Below are 16,657 nucleotides of genomic sequence, written 5' to 3' on the forward strand. Positions count from 1 at the left end.
AACTGGACACAGTATTTCATGTGTGGCCGACCAAAGTAGAAGAGGGGAAGAGAAGGAACCATTCAGAGTACAAGAAGGTAGAAGAAGCCCATAGAAGGATCCTGCAATGATACAGGTTCTGAGAACAAAAGGCCCACCAGGCTACTTCGAAGCAAGGGTGCTCTGGCATTTTGGAAAGGGGTGTTAGAGGAGAGAACACCCCATTGTGAAACGTAACACTGAATTAAAAATTTTTTAACCAAACCCTAGTCAGTATTCCATTGCCAAGGATCCTGCAAACATCCTCCTTAAACATTTATGTGATTTCCCTATTACAATGCTAAACATTATGTTTTATATTTTATTTATGATTAATATGGACTCTCCCTCCTCCCCACTTTCGTTCTGCATTCCTCAGGGGACACTGATGCTCAGAAGAATTCTATTTTGAGCAAATAAACAAGGCTGCAGATTATATTTAGTGAAGAGTAAATCAATAGGATTAGCAAGGGGGAAATGCTTCCAAGGACCTATTAAGGACAAAAACAACAATGTCCAGATACAGATATAGACGATATAGATATAGATACAGCTCCCATATATATATACACATAAACCTATCAATCAATCTATCTATCTACCTACCTAGCTAATTCTGGATAGCAATTATATTCCGCCAGAGAGCAATGGGGTATCAGTTTTATTTACCCTGATCGCCCATGATAGGATTTATAAGCCCAACGTAACAGAACCTTCCCCACCATTCCACATTATCTCACCCCAACTGTTTAGCATCTTAAAGCTGATTAGTATGAAAACAGCTGGCTATGTTGAGGGACCACAGGGGAGAGAGTTTCGTAATAGCCTACTGGGGCTTACAGACTTTCCAAGGATCTGGGCTGATGTGGGAAAAATTGGTCACCGATGCCATAGCAGTGGCTTCTGCAAAAATTTTTTTTTAGGAAAAATAGCACGGCTCATATTGCACCTGGTATAAGCGGTCAGGAAAGTGTTTTGTTCCGGTTTTTTATTAAGATTAATTTGTGCGTGTTTTTAATCCCTTGCTTGATTTGCAATGATCCTTTTGTGACAATTATCTCTGGTTGAAACAAATACATTAATTAACAAGCTAACTAATTTTTAAAATATTTCCTGAAGAATTCTGGATAATAGCAACAGACTCTCATTTTAATTACCCATAACATCTCCATAGCCTCTTCCCCAATCCCTGCATGCTCTTTCTCAATATTGTGATCTCCAGATTTTACTAGACTACAACTCCCATCCTCTCTGATAGGCCTGGGTGATACAGTGGTACCTCAGGTTAAGTACTTAATTCGTTCCGGAGGTCCGTTCTTAACCTGAAACTGTTCTTAACCTGAAGCACCACTTTAGCTAATGGGGCCTCCTGCTGCCGCAGCACTGCCAGAGCACGATTTCTGTTCTCATCCTGAAGCAAAGTTCTTAACCTGAAGCACTATTTCTGGGTTAGCGGAGTCTGTAACCTGAAGCGTATGTAACCTGAAGCGTATGTAACTCGAGATACCACTGTATATTGATATATCGCCCAGGACTGGTATGAGGAGCGATGGTGACCATGATGGCGGTTTCACTCAGCGGTATATCGCTAGTGAAACCTCCACTGCTCCTGAGTCCCTGCAGCGCTCAACATGCCGAGGGAGGTACAAGCTACAACCAGGTGCTGGAGGCAAAGGGACTCAGAGGAGCCACAGTGGTTTCACCAGCAATATGAAACCGGCATCACGGTTGGTCCCTCATACCAGCGAAGAGAGAAAAACAAGCTCTTGCTCTTCCCGCCACGTCTTTAAACTGCTCAGCTGAGGAGAGCGCTGGTGTCTTCCAGACGTTGTCCCATCAGCCCCAGTCAGCATGACCAATGGTCAGAGATGATTGGAGCTGAAATTCAACACCTGGAGCGAATGGAGGAACGTAACACATGGCAGCCATTGCTGGCGGCAACTTATGATGACAATAATGACGATTAAAATCTGTACCCACTGCCCTATACCTGGAGGTCTCAGGGCACTTCTCAACATAAAATCACAATATGATAACACGAAACACATAATAAAAACAAAAACAAGAACAACCCAATAACCCCCCTTCCCTCTTAATAAGAATAAATAATAATAACAACAACAACAACTATTAAATAGTAATAATTTTATTATTTATATCCCACTCATCTGGTTGGGGTTTCCCCAGTCACTATGGGTGGCTTCCAGCAGAATATAAAAAACATCATAAAACATCAAACGTTAAAAACTTCCCGATACAGCAGCTGCCTTCAGATGTCTTCTAGAAGTTGTGTAGTTCTTTACCTGATTGACATCTGATGTGAGGGCATTCTACAGGGAGGGCGCCACTACTGAGAAGGCCCTCTGCCTGGTTCCCTGTAACCTCAATTCTTGCAGTGAGGGAACCGCCAGAAGACCCTTGGATCTGGACCTCAGTATCCGGGCTAAATGATGGGAGCAGAGACACTCCTTCAGGTACACTGGGCCGAGGCTGTTTAGGGCTTTAAAGGTCAGCACCAACACATTGAATTGTGCTCGGAAACGTACTGGGAGCCAGTGAAGATCCTTTAGGACCGGTGTAACATGGTCCCAATGGCCACTCCCAGTCACCAGTATAAGTGCAGCATTCTGGATTAGTTGCAGTTTCCTAATGTGATTTGGAACAAGAAGCTCTGCCCTTTGCCAACCTTGGACTCAATTCTGTTGCCCTTGGACTTGACCTCCCTTCGCTTCTTGGCAGCTGAAGTGAAAATGGCAATACTGAATTGCAGCAGTCAACATCTTGCAAGCACCGGTGCGCACACAGCTCAGATGAGAGCTGCCTCACCAGCACAGCAACATGCTGCAACACCAGACACAGAATTGTGATTGATGAGAACTTCATTGCTTCCCGAGCAACAGCTTTGTCACCATGCTGAGAGCCCCACAGCAGAGCTGAGAAAGCCGATCTCGTCTGAGAGGCTGCCGTCTGAGGAATATCACCTCCAGAGTTTAACATTAGACGTGTGTGTTGGTCGGTTTCTGTCGCAAGAGGAAGGGCGCCAAAGTTCAAGAATGGTTGTAAGTGGTTTCAGAGCACTCTGCCAGGGGGTCCAAAAAAAAACCCCAAACTCACCCATCAATAATCTCATGTCACTGGGTGATGAGCTGGTGCCACAGTTTTTGAACAGGGACTTCAATTGTGCTTGGTGCAGCTTTGCCAGAGTGTTCCCGGAAAGGAATCCCTGTCGGTCAACTTTTGTAGGTCAAAACTGGCCTGTGGGGTCGGAGTAGGTAAAGATCTGGGCTGCTAGGATGAAATGGTTCCCTATTCCTGCTGTAAGGACATAAATGAAACTGCGTACAGAGCCACAACATAGAGGGCACATTGTGAGTGCTCCCACACGATGACTGCATTATCTATCTATCTATCCTCTATCTATATATCACAGGATGGCATTCACGCTCTTCCACTCCCTGGTAGGTCAGGTGCCAGCCAAAAACTTGCCTCTATAACTAGACCTTCACCGATTGGGTCTGCGTTGCTCCAGGGAGGGAGGGAGGGAGGAAGGAAGTCAAATGTCACCGAGGGTTGGTTCAGAGAAAGAGTTCTTTATTTCTGCTCTCTGGAGCAGCAGAAAGGCACTTGCGTAGTCAGTCCACAGCAAGTCCAAAGAAATGAGAAATTTCATGCAGTATATATATCCTCCAGGCACCCTCTCCCCCCCTCCCCCAGGAATCCAGCCACATCACCTTATACACGCAGGTTGACATCACAGATGTTCCTGCTCCGGTACTCTTAACCATAAAACCATAATGCATTTTAGAAATGCTTTCTTGGAGAAATAAGAAAGGGGGGGGATTGGGTCCTGTTTCAAACTGACTGCACAGAAACCCATTCCTTCAAAACTACCTGTGTGTGTGGTGCTTTAGAAGTGGGTGAGATGTTCTTCATGAATTAATTTCCCCACATTGGTTTTAATATAGCTATGTGAAGAGTGGGGAGAGAATGGCCTCTTTCTTTCTTTTCTTTGTTTGTTTCTTTCTTTCAAGTTGCTTTGGATTGTCCTGTCTGTTCATTACTGTACATGGAACAGCACTGTTGGGTAAATATACCTGATCAAATAAAGCAGAGTTATTTACTGGAGCAGATACTGAAAATAACTTCTATGGGGCTGTTAGCTCTAGAAAGGGGGGGGGAGAGAGATAATGCTGGGTATTATTTCTTAGTATCTCACATTTTCATGAGCCGTTTGGTTTTACAAGCTCGGAAGAAAGCAAAACAAGATAACATTAAGTCTCCATTAAAACATTTTAAGGCAATTGGAGAAGTCTGATGAGCTGCGGTGAATCAAATCTCACACAGAAGGGCGATATGCTCATGGGAGCTCATTGGAGTTTGCATCATAAGCGATATTGTATTGCTTTACTTATTTATTAACTATATCCGCACGCCAGTTCGTGACACAAAGTCCTCTGAGCAGCTTATAATAAACTGGTATCAACAACAAATTAAAATGCAGAACAGGCCATAAAATCGAACCCCAACCTAAATACAAGGTAAACAAGAATCACAGCAATCTCAAAGCCTCTCATATTTGTAAACTGAGAGGATCGGACTATGTGAGCTATTTAAAAGGTTTGGGTGAAAAGAAAGACCTTTACCTGGTGCTGAAAAGACCCCGAGGGTCATCTAGTCCAACCCCCTGCAATGCAGATGAATCTCAACAAAAGCATCCATGACAGATGGCCGTCCAACCTCTGCTTCAAAACCTCCAAGGAAGGAGTGTCCACAAACTCCCGAGGGAGGCATACAGCTTTGTGTCCAACTGGTACACACCCCAGAACTTCTTGTTGAAATCCTGTAACTTTCCATGCAACCAATGTTTGGAGGATGGGATCTGTCCCACTTTTGGTGCACAAGAGTTCCTCTCCAGATGGCAATTGTTATGTACTGAAGTTCTCACCCTGGGACAGCAGGGGGATACTGTAGATAGTTATGCAAATAAGGGATTGAAAGTGACGTTCAGTGATTGGATAGTTTTAGAAAATTGTTACAGTTACGTTGTACTGGAGCTCTATATAAGCAGGCTGACTGAACCCTTCAGTTCAGTTCTGTTCTGGCCTGTGAATAAACAAGAGCTGTTTGAAGAATCGCTGTGTCGTCTGATATGTTCACCCACAACTTAAAAGCAATGACGCTGTAAAACTGGAGAAGAATTGCAGAACGACAAATAAAGTGGAATGGTTGTGGATAATCCAGTATAACTCCACCATTTCTTGCATCAGCAACACATTGCAGAATGCAACCACACACAGAAAACCACCATGAATCTGGAGCAGCCCATTGGCAACCTATTATCTTATACTGGGTCAGAATGCCGATGCATCTAGCTCACTACTGCAAGTAAAGGAACAGGAAGCTGGCTATCTTTCCAAGTGCTATTCCACATGTCCCGTGACATTGCTGATCTTCCTCCTGTGTATTAGCTGCCACCTCTGATGGCTTTTCTCGCCACATGCCTCATCCCCCCCCCTGCCATCTACTATCGGGCGAGCATGTCAGCTGCTGGGCAGGACCACAAGCGCACACTGAGAAGAAGCATCCGAGAAACAGCAATTAATGTGGCCATCATTAATATGTCCATTGGGTCAATAAATTGGAGGATTAAACTTCCTTCCCACAGATCCACTGCAAGGTCAAAGGTGGGATAGAGGAAGGTTGGAGAAAGGGTGGCAATTCACACAAACCAGCTTGTTGATGTCAGATGTAATGGCAAACCATGGTTTCTATGAAAGTAGAAGCAGCAAGGTTAAGTATGGTTGAGTGTAATGTCTGTTGTAAGAGGTAAGAAGTGATAATAGCAGCAAAATAAAGCTTAGTGTAGAGCAGACCCTGGTCTGCAATTCAGGTTTTTATAGCTCACGCAAACCACAGTTTACTGATTTCAGGTGCAATGGCAAACCACAGTTTCTATGAAAGGAGAATATAACATTAGAGCAGTGTTCATTCATGTTACACAAAAGGAAACCACCCCCCAGTGTTTCATTGATGATCGGCAGATCTATCAAGATACTAACAATCGACGTATATTATGATTGGATGGAAAAGCATTCTGCGTACTTAACAGTGGTACATTTCTCCAGGTGCAGCTTGACATATGTCAGGGCAAAAGGAGGGGAGAAGATGCACCTCTTAAAATTCTGTGCAAATATTAAAAGGTCCACGTATCCCATCCTCCTTTGCTTCCGATTCCTCTACTCAGAAGGTCCGCCTCCCAAACTTGATGGCTACAGCTGCAGGCTGAGGATGGAATTATTCCTCTGTGTGCTTTGACCCCCACAGTGTCTCTTTCCTCCCACCCCTGCACAGAGGCGCTGCAAAGATTATCCTGGCAGATAATCTTGGCAGACAAGGGGACTGGGTCTGCTGACCTGGATAACAGGGAATTGTTAATTCAGCTTCGCAAGGTGCCTGCCAGTCTCCCTACATCTGCCTCTGCATCCTTTGCTGCCGTGAGTAGCAACCCTCCCCACACAAAACCAAAGGCTGGGAGCAATTCCTTCTCTGCTGCAACTGGATTTGCACGGTATCTGTTCTCAAGCACTTAGGCAGGGTGCTTTCTGCAACCACCGTGCAGAGAGAGGCTTCCGTCGTCTGCCTTGGGAACTGGTTCTTTGATTCTCATACAACAGGCTGTCGAAGCTCGTAAGCACTAGAGCAGGGGTGGGGGAGGTCAGGCCTGAGAGCCAATTGCAGCCCCCAAAGCACCTCCACCTGGCCCTTGGGACTCTCCCCACGCCACAATCCCTCCTTGACTGCTTTTGCCTGCCTGGAATGTGTCCCTAAACACTGATAATGCCTCTTGCTTGGATGGATGGTGGGGTGGATGGATGGATGGATAGATGAAGCAGAGAGATGGGTTTGTGAGTGAGCAGAGAAACTAGTCTACTGGACAAAGGTAAACACTGAGGTCCAGCGCCAAGGGCCTTCTGGCGGTTCCCTCACTGTGAGAAGCCAAGTTACAGGGAACCAGGCAGAGGGCCTTCTCGGTAGTGGCACCCGCCCTGTAGAACGCCCTCCCTCCAGATGTCAAAGAGAACAACAACTACCAGACTTTTAGAAGGCAGCCTCTTTAGGGAAGTTTTTAATGGCTGATGTTTTCTTGTGTTTTAAATATTCTGTTGGGAGCCGCTCAGAGTGTCTGGGGATACCCAGCCAGATGGGCGGGGTATAAATAATAATTTTTTAATTTTTTTTTTTATTATTATTATTATTATTATTATTATTATTATTATTCCTCATTCTGCCCACTTTAGGCTCTGCCCACCACTCGTATGTGGCCCCTGGAAAGCGGTCCATTAGGAACTGTGACCCCCAGATGAAAAGGGTTCCTCAATCTCACTCTAGTGTCCAATAAGATGCTTAATGAGGAGACTGAGAGGAGATATGAACATGCGCAGAGGAGGGCGAATAAGACAACCAGGGATTTGGAAACCACACCTGATGAGGAACAGTTGAAATAACTGGGTATGTTTAGCCAGGAAAAGAGGAGACTGAGAGGAGATATGAGAGCTATCTTCAAACATCTCAAGGGACGTCAAGCTTGTTTTTTCTCCTGCTCCGGAAGGCTGGACCTGAACCAATGGCTTCAAGTTACAAGAAAGGAGATTTCGACTAAACATCAGGAATAACTTTCTGATAATAAGAGTTGTTCAGCAATGGAATGATCTCCTTCATGAGGTTGTGGACGGCCTTGGAGGCTTTTAAATAGAGATTGGATGGTCATCTGTCATGGATGCTTTAGCTAAGATTCCTGCCTTGCAGGGGGTTGGAATAAATGACCTTACAGGTCCCTTCCAACTCCACAATTCTATGATTTCTGCCATTTCCTTATACACTGTCAAGGGCCCTCGCCAGCCAAAGGAAGGTACACAGCAGAGAGTTACAACTCTCTATTGTCAAAGATAACACTTAAAGTAGCTTCTACAGCTCTGCAGATATACGCACGCCAATTCAGCGTTGAGGCAGCTATTCCCAGGTCTGTGCTGTATAATCCTTTCATTTGCCTGGACAGAGAGCAGTGCAGAAACCAGCCTGCCGCTCCAAAAGGCAAAATGTGTTTCAGTTGCTCCACCCACTTCTGCTTCTGGCCCCACCCACCACTTCCATGCGGCCCTCAGAAGCTTGCCCATAAATGGAATGTGGCCCTTGGGCCACAGCCGTTTCTCCACCTGCTCACAAGAAGAAGGGGGTCTCGAACCAGGGAACGAGAAAGTTATCCAAACTCCAAAGGCTGATCTTCTCACAGATCGGAAAAGCAAGCCTGGCCACAGTGCTAGCCTCCCAGATATTATCAACCCCATCTCTTGCTTGCACAGTTTTGGCTGCCAGAAATAAACTGCAAAGGAAAATCTTGTGGGAATGTCTCTGGTCCCAAGACGTGCAACAGAACCAATTCCAGATCCTTTAGTATTGCCCGATAGGCAGTTCTTCCCATGCAAAAGCCTGACCCACCCCGTCCAATAAAGGTAAAGGTAAAGGGACCCCTGACCATTAGGTCCAGTCGTGACCGACTCTGGGGTTGTGGCGCTCATCTTGCTTTATTGGCCGAGGGAGCCGGCGTACAGCTTCTGGGTCATGGGGCCAGCATGACTAAGCCGCTTCTGGCGAACCAGAGCAGCACACGGAAACGCCGTTTACCTTTCTGCCAGAGCGGTACCTATTTATCTACTTGCACTTTGATGTGCTTTCGAAATCTTAGGTTGGCAGGAGCAGGGACTGAACAATGGGAGCTCACCCCGTTGCGGGGATTCGAACCGCCGACCTTCTGATCGGCAAGTCCTAGGCTCTGTGGTTTAACCCACAGCGCCACCTGCGTCCCACCCGGCCAACAGACTCAGACAAAAAGGAGTTCCCCCGCCCACACACCTCTAGGTGCAGATCTCATGCACAGCAGAAATAAACTGCAGTGGCTGAAATTCCAAATTGTTGTTGCTGTTCATCAAATTTGTATACCGGCCTTCATCCGCAGATCCCAGGGCGGTTCACAACATTGAATTACAATATAGGCTTGGGCGTCTGCTCCTTCCTAAAGACTAGAAGCAGGAGCATCTCCATCCCGGGTGGGGGGAGCACCTGTGGCCGGCCGGTGGCACCCCTCCGGATGCTCCTGGCCTCCAGCCCCCATCCTTATCCTTGCTCTCGGGGCTGGAAGGCAACCGCACCTGGGGGACCAGAGGTAGCAGAGAGGCTCCGTCCGCAGGTGGCTATTTCCTGTCCCAGGTGGAAGGAAGTTTGGAGGCCCTTCTGTCTCCCTTCTTCTGCTGTCATGCTTGCTTTTTGCCCAAGGAAAGCAGGGTGGATGAAACAGTTCCAGGTATTGTGAGAGGGACGCAGGTGGCGCTGTGGGTTAAAGCCTCAGCGCCTAGGGCTTGCCGAGCGAAAGGTCGGCGGTTCGAATCCCTGCGGCGGGGTGCGCTCCCGCTGCTCGGTCCCAGCGCCTGCCAACCTAGCAGTTCGAAAGCACCTCCGGGTGCAAGCAGATAAATAGGGACCGCTTACCAGCGGGAAGGTAAACGGCGTTTCCGTTTGCGGTTCTGGCTCTGGCTCTGGCCAGAGCAGCGATGTCACGCTGGCCACGTGACCCGGAAGTGTCTCCGGACAGCGCTGGTCCCTGGCCTCTTAAGTGAGATGAGCGCACAACCCCAGAGTCTGTCAAGACTGGCCCGTACGGGCAGGGGTACCTTTACCTTTACCTATTGTGAGAGGATGCCCGCCGCCCCACAACCCTTTCTGCACTGCTTTCCTTGCTCCCCACAGTTGCTGTTGGGATTTGGGTTAGCAGCAGGAGCAGAGACTGCTCCTGTACAAGGCCTGTTGGCAATCTCAAAAGCCGGGAGTGGGAAGGAATTGGCAACTTGCAGCTGAGTCCACAAAATGCATAGTAAAAATAAGAACCACCACAAACCAATAATCCCCCTCCCACAACACGTTTTAAAGGATGTCAGGTCTCAATCAGCCAAAGGCCTGGTTGACGAGGAATTATTATTATTGTTGTTGCTGTTTAGTCGTTTAGTTGTGTGCGACTCTTCGTGACCCCATGGACCAGAGCACGCCAGGCACTCCTGTCTTCCACTGCCTCCCGCAGTTTGGTCAAACTCATGCTGGTAGCTTCGAGAACACTGTCCAACCATCTCGTCCTCTGCCGTCCTCTTCTCCTTGTGCCCTCAACCTTTCCCAGCATCAGGGTCTTTTCCAGGGAGTCTTCTCTTCTTATGAGGTGGCCAAAGTTTGGAGCCTCAGCTTCAGGATCTGTCCTTCCAGTGAGCACTCAGGGCTGATTTCCTTCAGAATGGAGAGGTTTGATCTTCTTGCAGTCCATAGGACTCTCAAGAGTCTCCTCCAGCACCATAATTCAAAAGCATCAATTCTTCGGCGATCAGCCTTCTTTATGGTCTAGCTCTCGCTTCCATACATCACTACTGGGAAAACCATGGCTTTAACTATACGGACCTTTGTTGGCAAGGTGATGTCTCTGCTTTTTAAGATGCTGTCTAGGTTTGTCATTGCTTTTCTCCCAAGAAGCAGGTGTCTTTTAATTTAGTGGCTGCTGTCACCATCTGCAGTGATCATGGAGCCCAAGAAAGTAAAATCTCTCACTGCCTCCATTTCTTCCCCTTCTATTTGCTAGGATGTGATGGGCCCAGTGGCCATGATCTTTCTTTCTTTTCTTTTCTTTTCTTTTTTTTTTTTTTTTGATGTTGAGCTTCAGACCATATTATTATTAATTATTATTATTATTATTATTATTATTATTATCATCACAGTTTTATAATCACAGAAATATAGCACCCCCAAATCTAGTCCTTCCAGATGTTTTGAACTAAAACTTCCATCGGCCCCAGCCAGGACTGGCTGAAACAGAAGGGCATTGTGGTCCAAAGATTTGGAGAGCAGCAGGTGGAGTAAGGAAGGCAGCCACCAAACCCATTTCCTTCTGTGTCACCCTCCCTAATGGAAGACAACTAAACTCATTTGCAGCAACAAGCAAGCCGTATGCCAAAAGACCAAACAGCGTGGCTATGTTTGGTCTGTGGGGTGGAGGGTGGGAATAGATGTTGCTTTCAAGCCTTTAAAAGATGAAAAAAGCTGCTCCTGGAAACGCATCCTGTTGTCTCCTCTGGTAACTGCTGCATCTCATGCGAACCCTGGAAACAAAACTTGAAATTCTTCACTATTGCTCTCTCCCTCTCCCTGCCCCCTGCACTACCCCCAATGCTATATACCGTATTTTTCCATCTATGACGCCCCCGTGTATAAGACGCCCCCAATTTTTGAAGACTCAGGATTTAAGAAAATGGGGAGAGATGTATCCGTGTATAAGATGCCCCCTAATTTTTGACATTATTTTTAAGGGGGGGAACCTAGTCTTATACACTGAAAAATATGGTTGCTGTTGTTATTATTATTATTATTATTATTATTATTATTATTATTTCTACCCTGCCCACTCTGAGCGGCTTTCCATGGAACATTAAAAACACAATAACATTTCAAACATTAAAAACAGGTGTCCCCAAACTTGGACCTCCAGATGTTCTGGGACTACAACTCCCTTCATCCCTAGCTAACAGGACCTGTGGTCAGGGATGATGGGAATTGTAGTCCCAAAACATCTGGAGGGCTGAGTTTGGGGGTGCCTGATTAAAAACTTTCCTAAACATTATATATTCATATTCACCTTGCATTCAACCCAAACCTACCCACCCATTGCTAGAATACATTTTCTTGATAGTTCACAGATCTTGAGACACTGCTGAAGTTAGATTAGACCACACAGCATGATGCAAAAGGAAGTTACCAAAAAAAAAAAGACAAATGAAGCCTATTATTTCTGCGGTCCAAAAGAAAGCCCTTTCGTGGGAGCCCAGGAAACAAGGATTGCCATCGCTCCATCTATTTTATTATGTACAGTGGTACCTTGGTAGTCGAAGGCCTTGGCTCCTGAACAAATCAGCTCCCGAATGCCACAAACCCAGAAGTGAGTGTTCTGGTTTGCGAATGTTTTTTGGAAGCCGAACGTCCGACATGGCTTCCCCTTGCAGCCAATCAGCAGCCGCGCCTTGATTTTCAAACGGTTCCCGGAGTCGAACGGACTCCCGGAACGGATTAAGTTCGAGAACTAAGGTTCCACTGTCTTTTTGTGTCTTTTTAAAAGCTTTTATTTATACTTTTCAAGTTTATACATTTCATTAGTTTTACAATCAATTTAACATTTCAAAGTTTGACTTCCTTCCCCCTATTTCTGCGGTTCCTTAAATTTATTATTTAATACCTTCTGCATATCCAAATTCATTTAATTAACTACTTTAAATATATACTATTATGAAACTGCAGGTCATTACAATAATCCTGCTAATGTTTTTATCTGTTTGCAATTTACCTGTAAATATTCAATAAACTATTTCTATTGTTTTATAAAAAGTTTGTTATCTTGATTTCTTATTCTTCCGGTAAGTTTTGCCATTTCTGCATGTTCCGTAAGTTTTTGTAACTATTCTTCCTTTGCTGGGACTTCTGCATCTTTCCACTTTGGGGCAAGCAGCATTCTTGCTGCTGTAGTAGCATACATAAATAAATTTCTATAAAATTACATATTTTGTGCTTTTTACTTTGTATTTTTATGAGAGCCGGTGTGGCCTAATGCAGTGTTTCCCAACCTTGGGCCTCCAGCTGTTTTTGGACTACAACTCCCATCATCCTTAGCTAGCAAGACCAGTGGTCAGGGATGATGGGAATTGTAGTTCAAAAACAGCTGGAGGCCCAAGGTTGGGAAACACTGGCCTAATGGACTGAGTGTTGGACTACGACCTGGGAGACCAGGGTTGAAATCCCTACTCAGCCATGAAGCTCGCTGGGTGACCTTGGACCAGCCGCCATCTCTTAGCCCAAGGATGAACTAGGGAAGAGGAAAATCATGTACAACACCACCTTGAGCTTCTTGGTGGAAAACACAGTAAATAAATGTCAGCATCGCCCTTGAGCCAGTGTCACCAACTGGACTCATGCACTTCAACCCCGACTGGGCTAGGCGAGCTGGGTAGCACTTCCAGAGACCACCAGGTCAAAGTGCTGTGGACTCACAGCTTAGAGTTGTGAGCACCGGATTCACTTCCACAATACAGTCGTCGCACGGCAGAGTATAGCAGAGTCTGGCAGTGTATACACGACTCGGAGAGCAGCTCTGTAGAATATCTTCTTTTATTCTATAACTACAACTATAATACAAAACTATATACAGAGCTAAATAGGTCTAAGCATTAATGAATGCTGCACTGAGTGTCTGCAGCTGCTCTTAGCAGCAACCTTATCTCTACACACGATCTCTAACACTCAGTCTCTCTCTCTCCGACACACTGACTGACGGACTGACTTGGTGCTGGAGCTGAATAAGTAGAAAGCAAAACACTGCTCCTCCTCTCTGGAGAATCAGCAGACTCGTCAGGAGATTCTTGGATATGGGAGGAGTGAAATCTCCTCAATAAATGCATTTAAAAAAAAATAATTAAATGCTTTGAACTGTCCTAAACTCTACGGAGAAGGGGGGGGATATACCATTTTAATAAAGAATTATCTAGTTCCATACTGCCAACACCAACTGGGAGAGGGACTTTAGGGCTTCAGGCCGGAGGATTTCCCAGCGCTGTTTGGCAATGATGGGAATTGAACCTGGAAATTTCTGCACAGAAAGTCAATGTTCTACGGCGCCTTCCTTTGCCATACTGAATTTTACAGAGTTGCCGCTGACACAGCAGCTTGCTATTGAGCCAGGATTAAGGAATCTCTGGAGGGGCTGCGGATAATAACGGTATTGTTGTAAAATGATAAATTAAGCCTTCCTACATGGGCCAGGGCTGGGAGGGAACACGAGCTGTAGCTTAAGTCCCCATGGAGATTGTCTGCAGCGGTTTGCTTGCCCAGAGCATCACTAACGTGACAGCCGTGGGCTTTCTAAGGTCCTGTGCATGCCAGGTTGGAAGGAAGCCCCACTGAATTCATCAGCGCTTACTTCTGAGTAAACATGCCCTGGGTTGCACGGTTGAGCACAGCAAAACCTTCTCATTAAGCTGAGGGAGGCGGACGTTTTGGGTTTTGCATGTTGCAACAGGTAAGAAATGGTTAGTTATTCAATTAAGTATTTTATTTCTTTTGGGAATAATTTTTATTTGATTTTACAAGTGAGAATTATAACAATACAAAATACATATCCCCATTTAGAGATTTCTATGAATCTCAAGACTTCCCACCCTCCCTTCCATTGGTCCTATTATCAACCTTTTTCATAATCCATATTATATCTCTCTCCATATTGTCCATGGTATTTGCTACATTACAAGTGTTATTAGAATCCTGCTAATAGTTTCATCTGCCAACAGTGGTCTCCTAGATAAGTTATTTTAAAAATTCCCATTCTTTATTAAAGTTTTGCCTTCTTGGTTCCCGAGCTTTCCAGTCAATTTTGATATTTTAAGCATTGTTGTATTTCTACAGCCAGGAGCGGGACTCGTGGGTTTTGCTACGACAGGAGTCAAAATTATTATTTTAGTAAATAGTATTTCTTATGTCTGTAAGTCGCCTTATGGGTGGGAAGTCTCTGAAAGAGAGGCTTAAGATGAAATGCAACAGATAAGAACAATGAAAACCAGAGCACTTAAAACAACGTACAGTGGTACCTCTGGTTGCGAACAGGATCCGTTCCAGAGGCCCATTCGCAACATGAAAAGAGCGCAATCTGCAGTGGTGCGTCTGCGCACACGCAGGTTGCGATTCGCCGCTCCTGTGCATGCACGTGACATCATTTTGCGCTTCTGCGCATGTGCGAGTGGAGAAACCGGGAAGTACCCCTGAAAGAACGTAACATGAAGCGGACGTAACATGAGGTATGACTGTACTGTAACATCAAACAGCTAAAATTGTTAACTAGACTGGTTTCTGGCACTATTTGTTTATTTAACAGGATTTCTATACCGCTCAATAATCTAAAATCTCTAAGTGTATAGTATAAAACATTACACTAAAAAGCATAGCATAAAATACTATGCACATTGTTTTGGGAGCTGGGGGTGGGACCATGTGCTGTTCCTGCCCCCGAGGAAGGAGCAATACGGGACATGCACACTGGTCAAAAGGCTTGTTCATATTAATCCCTAAGACTCACACGGGTCAGCAAACATTTTCAGCAGGGGGCTGGTCCACTGTCCCTCAGACCTTGTGGGGTGCCGGACTATGGGGGGGGGGGATGAACAAATTCCTATGCCCCACAAATAACCCAGAGATGCATTTTCATTAAAAGGACACATTCTACTCATGTAAAAACACCAGGCAGGCCCCACAAATAACCCAGAGATGCATTTTCAATAAAAGGACACATTCTACTCATGTAAAAACATGCTGATTCCTGGACCATCCACAGGCCAGATTTAGAAGGCGATTGGGCCAGATCTGGCCCCCGGGCCTCAGGTTGCCCACCCATGCCTAATAGAGACCAGAAATTATTTAGGTATGCAACTACAGCAGCAAGGACTTTATTAGCCCAGAAATGGAAGCAACAGGAATTACTAACAATTGAAGGGCGGCAGACGAAAATGATAGAATATGCAGAGCTGGCGAAGCTGACTGGGAAAATCTGAAACCAGTGTGATCGAGCTTTCCAGAAAGGCTGGGGTAAATTTATACAATATCTGAAGGACAATGGTAAACAATTAACAGCGCTAGCAGGACTGACTTAAGAAGACTTGTAATGATGACAACGCTACCTTTTTACATATTCTTTAAAATGCGTAATTGAAACTGGTGTAATATAATCAGGAAGGAAGGGGAATGTGATGAGAAAATAAAGAATTAAAGTAACCCTGAGACCGGGGGGGGGGGGGGAGTGTCAACTAGCTCATAGGAGCAAAAACCAAGTGAAAAAGGAGGAAGTATTTATATATTGTAAAATGAAAACTTAATAAAAATATTAATAAAGAGAGATGACTTTCAAAAAAGGGGGGGGGGAAAGAAAGGCTTGTTCATATCATGGGATATGATCCACACTCTCATTGTCACACGGTAGCCACTTAACCGCTGCATATTTAAAATGTGGTTTTGGGGGGGTATTGGGTTGCTGTTCTTATTTTGATTATGTATTTTGTGGTTTTATATTTTGAAATTATTCTGTGAACCACCCCGAGACCTCTGGGTATAGGGAAGTATATAAATTAAATATATTATTATTATTTATCATCATCATTTCGCAATGACGGGCACTGAGGTCCAGCTCCGAAGGCCTTTTGGTGGTTCCCTACCTACAAGAAGTGAAGGTACAGGGAACCAGGCAGAGGGCCTTCTCGGTGGTGGCGCCCTCCCTGTGTAACACCCTCCCACCAGATGTCAAGGAAATAAACAACTACCTGACTTTTAGAAGACATCTGAAGGTAAACCTGTATGGGGAAATTTTTAATGTGTGAAGTTTCACTATGTTTTTTATATTTTGCTGGCAGCTGCCCAGAGTGGCTGAACCAACCCAGCCAGATGGGGGGCATAGAAATAAGAAAATAGTTGTATGAAGTTTATGGCATGTAATGCCTTAAGAGAGGACATAATGAAAATGATCTAT

At 45.2% G+C, this 16,657-nt stretch overlaps 1 protein-coding gene across 3 annotated transcripts in view; it reads right to left on the bottom strand.

Moving 5' to 3' along the window:
* Nucleotides 1-16,657, bottom strand: part of RTN1 (reticulon 1) — a 142,308-nt gene that overhangs the window by 119,096 nt on the left and 6,555 nt on the right. The gene's annotated exons all lie outside the window — the stretch shown is intronic.

Source organism: Podarcis cretensis (assembly GCF_951804945.1).
Source record: "Podarcis cretensis genome assembly, chromosome: 1".
NCBI classification, from domain to species: Eukaryota; Metazoa; Chordata; class Lepidosauria; order Squamata; family Lacertidae; genus Podarcis; species Podarcis cretensis.